This window comes from Sorex fumeus, unplaced genomic scaffold (genome assembly GCF_029834395.1).
Source record: "Sorex fumeus unplaced genomic scaffold, SorFum_2.1 ptg000039l, whole genome shotgun sequence".
Taxonomy (NCBI): domain Eukaryota; kingdom Metazoa; phylum Chordata; class Mammalia; order Eulipotyphla; family Soricidae; genus Sorex; species Sorex fumeus.
Genome location: NW_026606096.1, coordinates 32,694,090 through 32,706,906, shown reverse-complemented (window position 1 = coordinate 32,706,906; position 12,817 = coordinate 32,694,090). Strand labels below are relative to the sequence as shown.

The 12,817-nt window shown below is 42.4% G+C and overlaps 1 protein-coding gene across 3 annotated transcripts in view; it reads right to left on the bottom strand.

Moving 5' to 3' along the window:
* SLC10A7 (solute carrier family 10 member 7) overlaps positions 1–12,817 on the bottom strand; it is a 212,532-nt gene that overhangs the window by 105,259 nt on the left and 94,456 nt on the right. The window lies entirely within an intron of this gene.

Below are 12,817 nucleotides of genomic sequence, written 5' to 3'. Positions count from 1 at the left end.
TTCTCAATCAAATCTCTATTTCCATGAAGCTGTCCCTGAACATTTCCACCTTCCTGACCCCTCCCTGAGCAATCTCGATGTCACCAAGTGGCCTGTTTCTCCGGGCCATACTCCCTGAGGAGAGCATGAAGCCTGAACGAGCTTGTATATTCACGCGGAATCATCTCCATTTCTTTTTAGAACAGGATCTCATTCAGGGCAAGTTTCTAGTTTGATTAAATTTCATTTTTCTCTAATTACCCAACTTTTAAAAATAGATGTGCATCACAGAACAATTTATGTCACAAACATGGCGGCATAGGAGAGGCGCCAGGGGCCAAAACACATCAGCTCCCCATCAGACACATTCTTCAGGGCTAAAAACTTTGCTTCATTTAGCAAAGAAAAGCAAGCAAGCAGGAGTATAGACAGTGCACAGCCTGGCCCCCTTTCTAGAGCATCTTTCTATTTTGCTTATTCTATATTTCAGTGTGTTTTCGGGCCCCTAAAGTCTCAGAAGACCATGCATGCCATTCAATGTTCTTTGCTCAGTTTACATTTCAAAGAAGTTAATATACATAAACATCTGGAGGACTGTTCACACAAGGAAGCTTCTGAATCCAAGACATCATTCTTTTTTTTTTTCTTTCCCTTTTTTGGGTCACACCTAGCTATGAACAGGGGTTACTCCTGGCTCTGCACTCAGGAATTACTCCTGGCAGTGCTCAGGGGACCAGCTGGGATGCTGGGAATCGAACCCGGGTCGGCCACGTGCAAGGCAAATGCCCTACCCACTATGCTATCACTCCAGCCCCTAAGACATCATTCTTGTCATTGCCAAATATCATGAGTGGCTCTCAGTCTACAAGGACAAGGATAGGCTAATTTGTCCTCTCTGCATCCTTCCAATAGAAATGATTCCTTCCTTTTGCTTAATCCTATCCATTTGAAGAGAACTGATAAGGTAACACAACTCTAGTATCATTTGCTATTTTGTTCCTGAGCATAATCATGTTACTCAGTCTAAGCTTTTGACCACAAAGGGGAAATATCCTGTTAGTTTTTGGAATAAAGGGATAACTAATAAAACCAAACTAGTCCAAAAGACTAGAATATTGAAAAGACATACAGACACCAGAAGAAATGTCTATTGCAATGGGGAGAGTGCTTGGGCCAACATAAAATTTCTTTCAGTGATGGGCATTTTATCAAGAGCTTTAAATAAAATGAATTCTTTCATGCATTATGGTAAGAAAGTCAAAAGCTCGTGGATGGAGAAAAGGTTGATAGCTTTAGATTGCATTACTCCAAATAAAGAAGGCGTTATTGCTGACATCACCTTAAACATACCGTACACTGACATGTTTTTGAAGGAATTAGAGTTGTGTGGCAGAAGTGAGAATCAAATTTAGTTCAATCAGCTACAGCATATTTTTTAAAAAGAAAAACACATTAGGAAACAAATATATGAAAAGCCTTTTATCAACCTTGCTCCTTATGAACCAAATTTCTCAACCCCTGCTTATTTGCCAGCAAAAGAAAAAAAAAGTAATTGGTGAATTTGTGAAATTGTATTAATATACGTTCCTAAGACCAAGCATTCTACACACACACACAAATTCTTGGCCACTACCTTCTCTAGTGTACAATGAAAAAGAAGGCAGAGAGGGACTGAAGCCTTTAGAAATTCAGTAGAAATGTTTTTTAAAAACTCATAAAAGGAAAAGTCACTGAGATTTAAACATAAATAACCAAGGAAAAAAAAAGAGGAAAAGAAACAATAGAATTAAGTCAAACACCGTAAACTGAATTCAGATTTAAGAGCTTTACAGGACATTAATCTAATATATGCTAAATTAGATTTTCAAATTCCAAGCTATTTGATTTCTTTTTTCAAAACCAGTTTACTCTCAATCCCAGAAGTTTTTCTTTCAAAGAGAGACTACAATTCTAAGTACGATTTCTATTCAGCGAGGAGTTCTGTTGTTGCTTTAAGTATTTATGAATCATATTTATGATTTTACCCTCCCTAAACATTACTCTTGACTTTCATAAAGTTAAGACTGATGTAAGAACTAAAAGATGGTTTAATATGGATTAAATCATAGTCATTTAAAAATAGGGTGACTTGGTAGACTTTCTGTCAAGTAAAATAATGTCACAAAAGTTTTCAGACATCTGGGAATTTCTTACAACTTAACTGACCGTGAGCAACACTAGATTCCTCCGGGAATTCCAGCATAAAGAGAGGTCTGTTTTCAAACACAACCTCAAATATAGCTAATTGATCACGGGTAACTTGTCAGTGTTTACTGTGGATCGATGATTTTGGGCCAGCGAGTGGGGGGAAGGTAGGGATGGGGGCAAGGGTGGGATCCAGCCCATAGCAGCCAGTGTTGGCACAGCGGTCTTGGATTTTTAGCAGTTGGGACAACCCAACCTTCCCTTCCTGGCCAGCTCTTCAGGAGGCTCATTAATGCCACATGCCAACTTGCCATCTTAGTGGGGGAATCAAGCAACAGAAAGGACTCGGCACAGCCAGTCCACGAGGCCAGGTGGGGGTCACAAGTGTCCGCAGGCTTCAGAGTCAGTCAAAGACGCAGAAGGACACACAGTCATGGTAGCGAGTGTAGACCTGAGGGTACTTGGAAACAGGGGAGCAGGAAAAAGAGCTTGAAAGGTATCTGGAGGATGGGTTAGCCACGCGAAACAAGAGTGAAACACCAGGTACTGCTGTGTAATCAGGACAGCACTTGCTGTACACTGGCATTTCGGGAATGTATCTTTACATAGAAAAGGGTAAAGACTGAGAGTGCTGAGAAAATACTCAAAAAAAAAGGGGGGAGGAGCAGAGTGATAGCACAATGGGTATACAGTGCTTGCCAGGGATAGTAAGCCCCGAGCATCCCTGGAGAGGGCCCCCATTAAAAAAAAGAAGAAAAGGGGAAAAAAAACCCCTCAAGACAAGAACAAAAAAAGTGGACACTGTTGATGAAGGGGCCATCGAATGGGCTCAGGAGCCACCGGGTTGAGTTGCGAGTCAGATGGGGCCTCGGGACCATGTTCCAGCCCTGAGCCTGCAGAGCGTTCGCTGAGTCTGAGATCTGCTAAGGGCATCGCTGCCTCGGGCTGCTCCTGGTTCGGCTGCTCACTCACACTGGCCCCGCCCCCCTTCTCCTCTTGGGGGCTCCACGCCCATCCTCCTCCCAAATCAGGGTCAGCAGCTGGCTCAGTTCATCTCCTGGATGGTGATGGATGGCTTCATTATGGGGAAATGGCTGCCCTGCCTACACAGAGGCGAATCAAACGGCAGCAGCCAGGGACAGAGCCCATGTCCCGGATCCCCCAGGGACCCCGTCAATAAGCCCCTGGGGGACTGTGGGAAGGAGCTGAGGGGAGAAGCGAGGGAGGGAGAAGGGACAAGGGCGCCCGGGACCCTGCCCTGGCTCTCCATGTCCCCACATTTGTCTTTGCAACTATCTTGTCATGAGATGCCTAGAGACCGATAACCAGTATCCGAAAAAGTCAGACTATCCCCACCTCCCCCACCCTCCAAAACACACACAAACACACACAAGTGAGTGGGGTGGGGGGGACTCAAAACCAAAGTCGGGGTATGGAACCAAGTCTGTCTAACCAGAGGTGGCATTCTTTGTTTGCTGGAAAATGCCATGGGATGGAAGAGATATAAGAGCAAATTAGGTGAAAATCTCCCATCAGAAAGCAGATAAATATAATTTGTGATTTGAGGTTGTTTTGACCTAACCAAAAAAAGAAAAAAGAACCAGACTCCCAAAAAGCCTACTTTGTTCAAATTGCAAAGGCCAACTAAGATAAATTTGAGAAAGCCAGAAATATAGCACAGGGGTTGAGAAACCTGCCTTGAGCTGGGCCAACCCTCGTTTCATCCTTGAGCACCAAGCCAGGAGTGAGCCCTGAGCACTTTAGTGTGGCCCCCAAACAAACAAAACCAATGGTAATACTTAGATCAATAGTGGAAGCGATGGTAGAGGGGTTGCATGCCACCAACCCACGTTTGATTCCTGTCACTGAATATGGTCCCCTGAGCACTTGGAAAAGTGACCCTTAGCACAGAGCCAGGAGTAAGGCCTACGTATATACCAACACCCCCTCCCAATAAATAAATAAAGAGAAAAATAAACTGGGGGGTGGGAGGGTTAGGGAGAATGTGAGAGAGCGCATCTAGAAAACACATGGCACAAAGCACCCACTATATCAGTGCCAGCAATTTTACTACTAGTGGAGTTGCAGTTTTGTTGGTGCGACTGAAGTTTCAGTCTTAAGTGCAACAATATATTTGTATATATTTTTCCTGTAGCTTTTGGTGTTTGTCTGCCCCACTTGGCAGGGCACTAAACCACTCCTATAGCCTTTGTAGCTCATCCTTGAAAAATAGTTTTTACCTTAATTTTAGGCTTGGCGTTTGCAATCCCACAGAAATATCATGGGTGTGTAGTCTGCAACCACCTGTGTAGAACAGGCTTGTACTTCCCCTTCCATCCTCGGGAACCTTCTTCGGTCCATACACCCGGTCTAAGGCAACACTATGGCTTCTCGGAGCAGAGACCTTCCCTGGAGCAACACAAGTCCAGAGCGGTGAGTGGGTGGGGTCTCTTGGGTTCACTGTGCCATCAGTGTTGCAGTCAGTGACCTGCCTTGACTTTGCCATGCTCTGGAGTTGGATAGTCTGTAGACACTTCACCAACCAAGGAGTCATTTATCATTCCTGCGTGCACAGCTGAGCCGTTGGTGTCTCTATGACATCAGTTCTAGAAGTGGAACTCACCTACCCAGAATGGGCGGGAAGTGTGGCTAGCACTATGGAATCTGGCGCTAGAAAACTATGGTTTCAAATCTTGACTTCACCACTTAGTAGTTGTATGATGCTGGCTTTAAAGAACACAAATTCTTGGAGCGAGAAAGACAGTACAGAGGTTAAAGCACTTATCCAGCTTGTGGCCATGGCTTCAACAATGGTTCACTTCCCAGCACTGTATATGTCTCCAAACGCCCCCAGGCACAGACACTGAGCACTGCCAGTGTGCCTCTCTCCCATCTCCTCCCAAAACACGAAGTCTTTACAATCTGGGATCCTCACTGATAACACAGGAGTAATGACTGAGTAAGAAAATTACAATATGCCAAGCACTGAGCACACAAGTTTCTGGTAGCTTTGATGGATGCTGTAATCATTGCTGCTACTATTCTGTCTTAAATTTGGATTCACACTGCAAAATTACCACCTAGAAAATAGCTAGAAAACAGCGTATACTTTGGAGTCTTTCCATTTTGACCAACGGGTCCTGTAGATCTTGATTATTTTGATCATCTGTACGTGGAAATTATTTTTCTTTGTACTGAAATGCTGTGCTGTACATATTTCCTTCCCTTCACCACTCACCCAAAGACATGACATGTGAGACGTTGACTGATTGGCATGTGTATTTGTTTCTTCCTTATTTGTATGTGTATGTGTATTTGTATTTTTCCTATTGGCATGTGTACTTGTTTCTTTCTTTATCTGTAAGAACACAGAAGACTGGAACATCACTTCTTTGTTACAGAGAATTCTGGATGGGCAAGCAGGGACCGTCTTGTGTAGGCTCAACACCATCTTGCCTAGACAAATGCAAAAGTCTATTCCTCAAGGATGTCCCAGAGAACAGAAAAGAAAAATAAGACTTAAAAATAAGATAGATAAAATAAGAAAATATAAGATAAGAAATAACATTAACAATTTCTTGGGAACAGTTCAGAATTCACAGCAAGATTTGTTCTATCATCTGGAACCAAACAACTACCTTTGGTCCTAAAATAAATTCACCAAGGCTGTAAGAAAAGATTTTCCCGCCCCGTTCCATGGCTCTCCTTATCTGTGAAGCAGGTTTCAGGAATGCCCTTTCTTCATTCCCGACCGACCATCGTGACTCACATTTCTTTACTCGTGCCATTCCTGGTCTGTCAAATTGGCCCACACAGTCCTAATCTTTCACTTTGTCCTCATCTGTCAATTCTTCTTCCCTCCCTCCGACTCTCCACCCCACCCCCTGATCATTTTATAATGAAATGGTAACCACAATAATGAAATTTACCGAGAAAACTAAATTTTGAGACGCTGCCATAACAAATGGAGTCGGAGAAATGATGAAAAGTGCCTTAATGAGGTTTGAGATATGGTTGGAATATTACAGGGAGAAAATCAATTTGGAAAATGCCATCAGCTTCATCCACAGGGGAAAATTTATTTAAACACACATCTAGAAGCCCAGAGTCACCGAGAAGGCAACGAGGAACTAATTATTGTTTTATAATAGACAAAAGATCGTGCTGTCTACCCAGATATTTATCTCTATCTATCTACCTATTTACATCTATCATCTATCACAATTTTGCTAAGACTGTAAACCTGAGTAGGTAAATATCTAAATATTTTGGGCATCCAATTTCTGAAATGACTAGTAAAGAAGTATTTGACTATTATAACAAAGTCACTCTTACCGATGTAATCTTGAAAATAGAAGAAAGGTTTGTGGTTCCCTTGCAATAATATCCTTTGCAAAATACATAAAGCTTACTATCACATATCAGAAATTTTATCTTTTTTGTTGGGGGGGGAGGGACCTAAATTCAGAAGAGTTAGGATGGATGCATATTCTAGAAAAAAGAATAACTTTCCTATGAAGTCACTTATGCTATCTTCCACATAAGCTTTAAAGAACCTTCTGCATCAAAGACAAATGACTGTTTAAACAGATTGTCAGGTCAGAGAACAATTAGAAGCCGTAGTTCTCTTCAAATCACTCTCAGGAGACCTGAAAAACTGCTTGGAGTCTGGGTTATTTAAGCATTCCACAGACTCACTGTTTTCCATCTTTGAAAATTAGACAAAAGCTATGGCCTTTCTCTCTAGAGAAATCCATATACAATTAGAGGATACATTTTGAAGATAAATTTTTCAGAACTTAACTAGGATTCCAACTCTCCAAGCTCTGGAACTCTTGCTCTATCAGAAATTTTGTTTTTAAGACTATCCCTAAATAGCAACTAAATGAAGGAATTTCCCCTTTCTCCTGTAGACACCTCAACGATTGATTTTGGAGCACAGACATGCTTGAGTGTCACCTTCTCGTTCGCATGCTCTTCCTTGGTGCTTTGCAGAATAAATCCCTGAAGCACCTGCCTGACCCCTTTTCCTGTTCTGGACAGTGCCCAAGAAGCATCTTGATTGGCCATGCCGGAGCCATGGTAGCTCTCCATCCAGGCCTGGGTCTGCCACCTGGCCAGTCGCTAGGTCCCTGCCCTGTGGCGCTGGTCTGTACCCTGCGCTTTTCCTTTTTCCTCTGCAAACTCGACTCATTTCCTTGGTGGCCTTTCCTGCCCCTCAATTGGCTTCTGCAACTGCCAGGATGACTTCATGCAGGCAGAAAACATACTGTTGTAAGTGAAGTTGATAGTATACCTGGGAAAAAAAAAAGTCAAGCATCTAGCTCCCAGGCTCTTGACTAATATAGAATATTATAACTCAAGGGAAGAAAAAGTAACTTCTGAGACTTAGCAGATGCAATTTTATTCAAATGTAAAATATATGTATTTTTTAAAAAAACTAACAGTTACAATCCACTGCCTACCTAAACGCCATTCCCATTTGATATGCCGATAGAATGCTGTTTCCTTGGAGAACGATCTACCAATCTATGATACGACTCAGAAGAAGTCTAAACTAGTGACTTTAGTTCTCTCATTCTAACTAGTTCTCTAACTAACGTGCACTTCAAGTGCAACCAGAGAGCTGCAGTATTGATTTGTCTGGGTCCCAGGCTGGGCAGACAATGTGACCATCTCACAGGGGCTTCACAAAGAGAAGGCCAGCGAGCAGAGTTCTAAGGCTGACCTTACAGACACCCAAATCTCTCTCCTTTCCTCACAGCTAGCTGTCACCCTGCTCTGTCAATCAGAAAGCACAGAGGTGAGGAGATCACTTTCTTGCAATGACAGTTCCCTAACACCCTACCTTGAACCAGAAGGCAGAGACTGACAGAGGCAGCCATCCAATTGTCACCATGTGAGCATGAGAGGGAAAAAAAAAAAAAAAAAAAAAAAAAACCTGCTCAGTAGAGCAGAGTCGAGATGGAAAGAGCCCAGGGACCTTGCAAATGTCTACATCCCAATTTTCAGTCAAAATGATTGTTTTTAGTCATAAGGGCAGAGCAATAGCACACGTGTAGGACACTTGCCGTCTACACAAACAATCTGGGTTTGGTCCCCGAACCCTCTATGTTTCCCTGAGCCCGCCAGGCAGAATCCTGAGCTCAGAGTCAGGGTAAGTCCTGAGTACACTAGGTGTGGCCCCCAAACAAAAACGAAACAAAGTTATCCAGTTTGTTTGTTTGTATTACGAAAACACACTTGACTAATGGATTCCAGAGGATGGGAGATTCTACATCAATCTTCTTCTTTTCCCTGTGATGCATCCTATAGTTCTCGACTTTGCAGGGATATCAGCCCAGCTTTTGTAATGCCTTACCATCTATTAATGATCTGTGCACTTTGCATCCCACCTGGAGTCTTACTAGGAAGGCCCTGCTGTCCACTTCATGGCTTGAAGGCAGTACTGTGTGTAATTTCACAGCTCTCTGGAAATTTCTAGCGTGGCTGTAAATTTGTAATCAAGGTGCCAGCAAGTCTGGGCTCGGGAAAGGCCTCTTTATGGAGTCAGAGTAAGCTCTCTTCTCAGGTGATCCCAGGACACTTTTCTCGTGCACATATCTGGGGTCCCTCTTTTTTTTTTTTACAAGGACATGAGTTCTACTGGACAAGAGTCACATCCTTCTTGCCTTATTTAACCTTAGTGATTCTCTCCAAATTCAGTCATTATAGGGGGATAGGACTTCAACAAGTGAATTAAGGGAATGAGTGTCACAATTTATCCCATCACAAGTGTTGGGTTAATGAAAAATAAATAAACAAGGAAGGAAGGGGAGATGAGAGGCAGTATGGGGTTAAGGTGCTTGCTTTACATGTTGCCCAACATAGTTTGATTCCCAGCACTGCACATGGATGGTACCCTGAGCATCACTGGGAGTTATGTCCGAGCACAGGGCTAAGAGCAACCCCTGAGTGGTCACCAGGTGTAGCCAAAAAACAAAAATAAAATCATCATCATCATCATCATCATCATCAAAACTATGTGAAAATGTTGAGACAATGTCCTTTCACAGATTCCGAAAGACAATGTAATCTTTGGTTGACAATTTAACCTAAAAGGAAAAATTTTAAATGAGTATAAGCAGTCAAAAAAATGGAAATATTTAGGCAATGTCAACTCATACACTGATAATGAGCCAAGACCATCAACCAATATTGCTCAGCAAGTTCAAATTACACTCTAAAAGTACAATGTTGGGAATCTCTTTTTAAAAATAAAAAGCAGTTAACAATTTTGTCTCCAAAACAGGAGGGTTGAGGGTTGTTTAAAAATGATGTGTTAACAAAAAAAATGCTACATTTATCAAACTCAAAACAGCACATAATGTGTGATTCAATTTATGCAATGTTGTAGAAAAGGCAAAATTATAGAAACAAAAGAACAGTAAGTTATTGCCAGGGGCTGGGAATATGAGTGGAGAAAGCGGCACCAGAATAGTAGGGCGATAGAATGTTCTACATTTTCATTCTGGTGGTGCTTATCTGACTGTAAACACTTGCCAGAACATTTCTAGAATTTCACAATTACATATTAGAAGAGTGAATTTACAATCTGTACATTATTTTTAAATGGGGCAATGTCAGAGTTGTTTTCACTGATAGCAATTCTAGAATGATTGCTCCAGCAGGATCAGTCTACATTTCGTAGCCAGTCAGGAACCCTAGAAAAAGAGTGCTCGCCTAAGCATGATGAAATTTTTTAAGCTACATATAGTTATAAGGAAGAACCTTGAGCCTTATGTTAAAGGGTGCTGTAACAAGAGCTCACGACTTTTATATCCGCATAAACTTAATATCTACATGACAGACAGAGTTAACTGATTGAATTTACTAGAAAGGGATCTTAAAAAGATATAAAACATTTGCTGTGAAAATAAGTAATAAAAGTCTGTCATAGTATAATTATAGCTTCCAGTGGGAAAGGTGTAGGTGATATAACTTATTTAGCCTTCCAGGATATTTAATACTTTTTCAAAGTGGTTCACAAAAAAAAAGTCTCATCTGATTCTCACAGTAATGGGTTGGCTTTTACAGGGGCACGTATTACTATGATTTTCCCCATTACACAAATGAAAAACCAGAGGCTCAGTAGATGAAATGAGTACACGGGGAGAAAATGAAAAGTATACAATAACTCTATGGTTAAAGATCTCTCCATTTCAGCTTTAAAGTAAATCAGGACTCTGAGGGCCAGAGAGACAGTGGAGGTGTTAAGGCACTTGTGATGTACAAGTACAACTCTGGTTTCAACCCCAGTACTTCCCTGGGCAGTGCCAGGAGTGATACTTGAGCACAGAGCCAGAAGCAAGCCCCGAGCATCACCATGTATGATCCCCAAACAATAACAACAACAAAAAAACTGGGATTCTCCCATTTATGAGAAGAAATGGCTCACTTTTCAGAATCTCACGCAACATGAAGAGCTACAGACGTCAGCGCTGCGAAGGGCTCTGTGGTGTGGCCTGATGATAACAGGGCTACTTTCCCCTTTATCTAAAGCTTCCCAGGCCGCACAGCTGGGCGGGAAGGCACTTCCCCTGCCCATCACTACTGCTTGTCACTGAAACCTCTCGTTTTCGGCTCCGAGGTGTACTTTTTTCATAGAGATGTAAGACATTCACTTGTTGGATGAAACTTAACAAAACGAAGTTCCTTTTGCTTGTCAAGTGCAGATAAAAGGGAGCCAGGGAAAAAACAGTTTAAATGTAAAAGGCACTTTTTTTTTTTTGCCTGAGTCCTCACCAAGGCTCCTGACAATAAGATGAATAATTAAATGCCCTGAAACTTTGTATGTGCGGCAGGCGGTGCGCAGACCAGTGGCATTTTCACATCAAATTTGTACCGTCTTTAGTCAACCCACCTCATCTGCATTTCTAACACCTGCTTCAGTCAGCTGTGAAGTTGGCCGTGAGCGAGACGATAGCCTTTTATCTTTACTGTGGCCATCCAACAACCCTCCCCACCCCAAGTGCATTAGAGGGCGTAATTACTTGGCCTAACAGACACTGGGTGTAATGCACAGGATCTTCTGAGAAGCACTTTCCTCTGTCGTAACAAAAGACAATTTTAAAACATGGAACTAATTAATGGCCATGCCTTACTGTATGCATCTTCCACATTAAGAACATCTCTCCTCCCAAAGAGATGGAAGGATGTTTATCTGAGTCAGATGCAAAGGAAAGTAAAAACTGATATACAATGACTCATCCCATCCGTAAAGTTCCTACCTTTGGACTGTTAACGCTGCTACTACAATAGTGTTAACCTGGCTGACCTAATTTGACCCCTCCTGAAGATTTGGGAACGGCGGACACAAAAACATCAGCCAGGCTGTCAGTGGCTCATACCAGTGGAACATGCCAAACAACTTCATTAGACAGATGCAAGCAAGGCATGGCAGGGCGGAAGTTCTCTGAGAAATAACGGAGATGGGGGTTCTTCTCAGCACTTGGGGAAGTTTGAACACACACTGAACCTTTTCAGCTCTTAATTTCATTTAGAATAAAACGGCCATGAAATTGGTCCCCAAAATTCCATTGATTAAATGACAAAACCAATGATCGCTAATATTTGTTACTTACAAATATGCCTGCCACTCTACTAAACAGTCCACATGGGTCAACTGTTTATATACACATGCCTTCAATGTGTATAACACAGTGCTCGGGTATCCTTGCACTGGGTTTCTATCTGTATGAGACATGATTTCACCAAATAGCCTCAGGAGTTGGTCCTTCATCTCCTTCAAGTCACTTAAACATGCTAAGTGAGACCAGCAGCTCTCATCCTTATTCTCACCAACCATGGTTTAAGAAATTACAACCCCTCTAGCTGCTTCTTAATCTTCCTTTTCTGCACATTTTCTCCATCTCTCTCTCTCTCTCTCTCTCTCTCTCTCTCTCTCTCTCTCTCTCTCACACACACACACACACACACACACACACACACACAAACCATACATTACGTACCTCCATAACAGATAGTTATAAGAATACCTATTAGTTACACATTTTTTGGTCCCAGATCTATGTATTTTAATACTTTTCTGCCCCACTAGCCCATAAACTCCATGAACTGTGGGTCTATTTTATACATTTGTACAGCCTCAATGCAGAGTAGAAGCTCAAGGAAGCATTTGCTGCATGAATGAACTCAGAAAGTCTAAGTAGGTCCACAGGGCAGCTGCCTTAGAGGGGGAAGCAAAAAAAAAAAAAAAAGGGACATAGGAGGCTGGAGCGATAGATAGCACAGCGGGCAGGGCGTTTGCCTTGCACAGTCGACCTGGGTTCCATTCCTGGCATCTCATATGGTCCCCTGAGCATCACCAGGAGTGATTCCTGACTGCAGAGCCAGGAGTAACACCTGTGCATCGCTGGGTGTGACCCCAAAAGCAAAAAAAAAAAAAACAAAACACAAAACAAAACAAAACAAAAACAAAAAAGGGGCATAGGATGGAGCTGGGGAGGAATGCAGCAGGCAGCTCAAACATGACCTCGTACACGATGCAAGGGACTCTGGTATGGAGAGCAAGAAACTCTGGAGACTTTGCAGCAGGAAAATGACATGATCAATTGATTGCTTCCTAGGATGACCCTTGGCTGCGAGGTGGGGG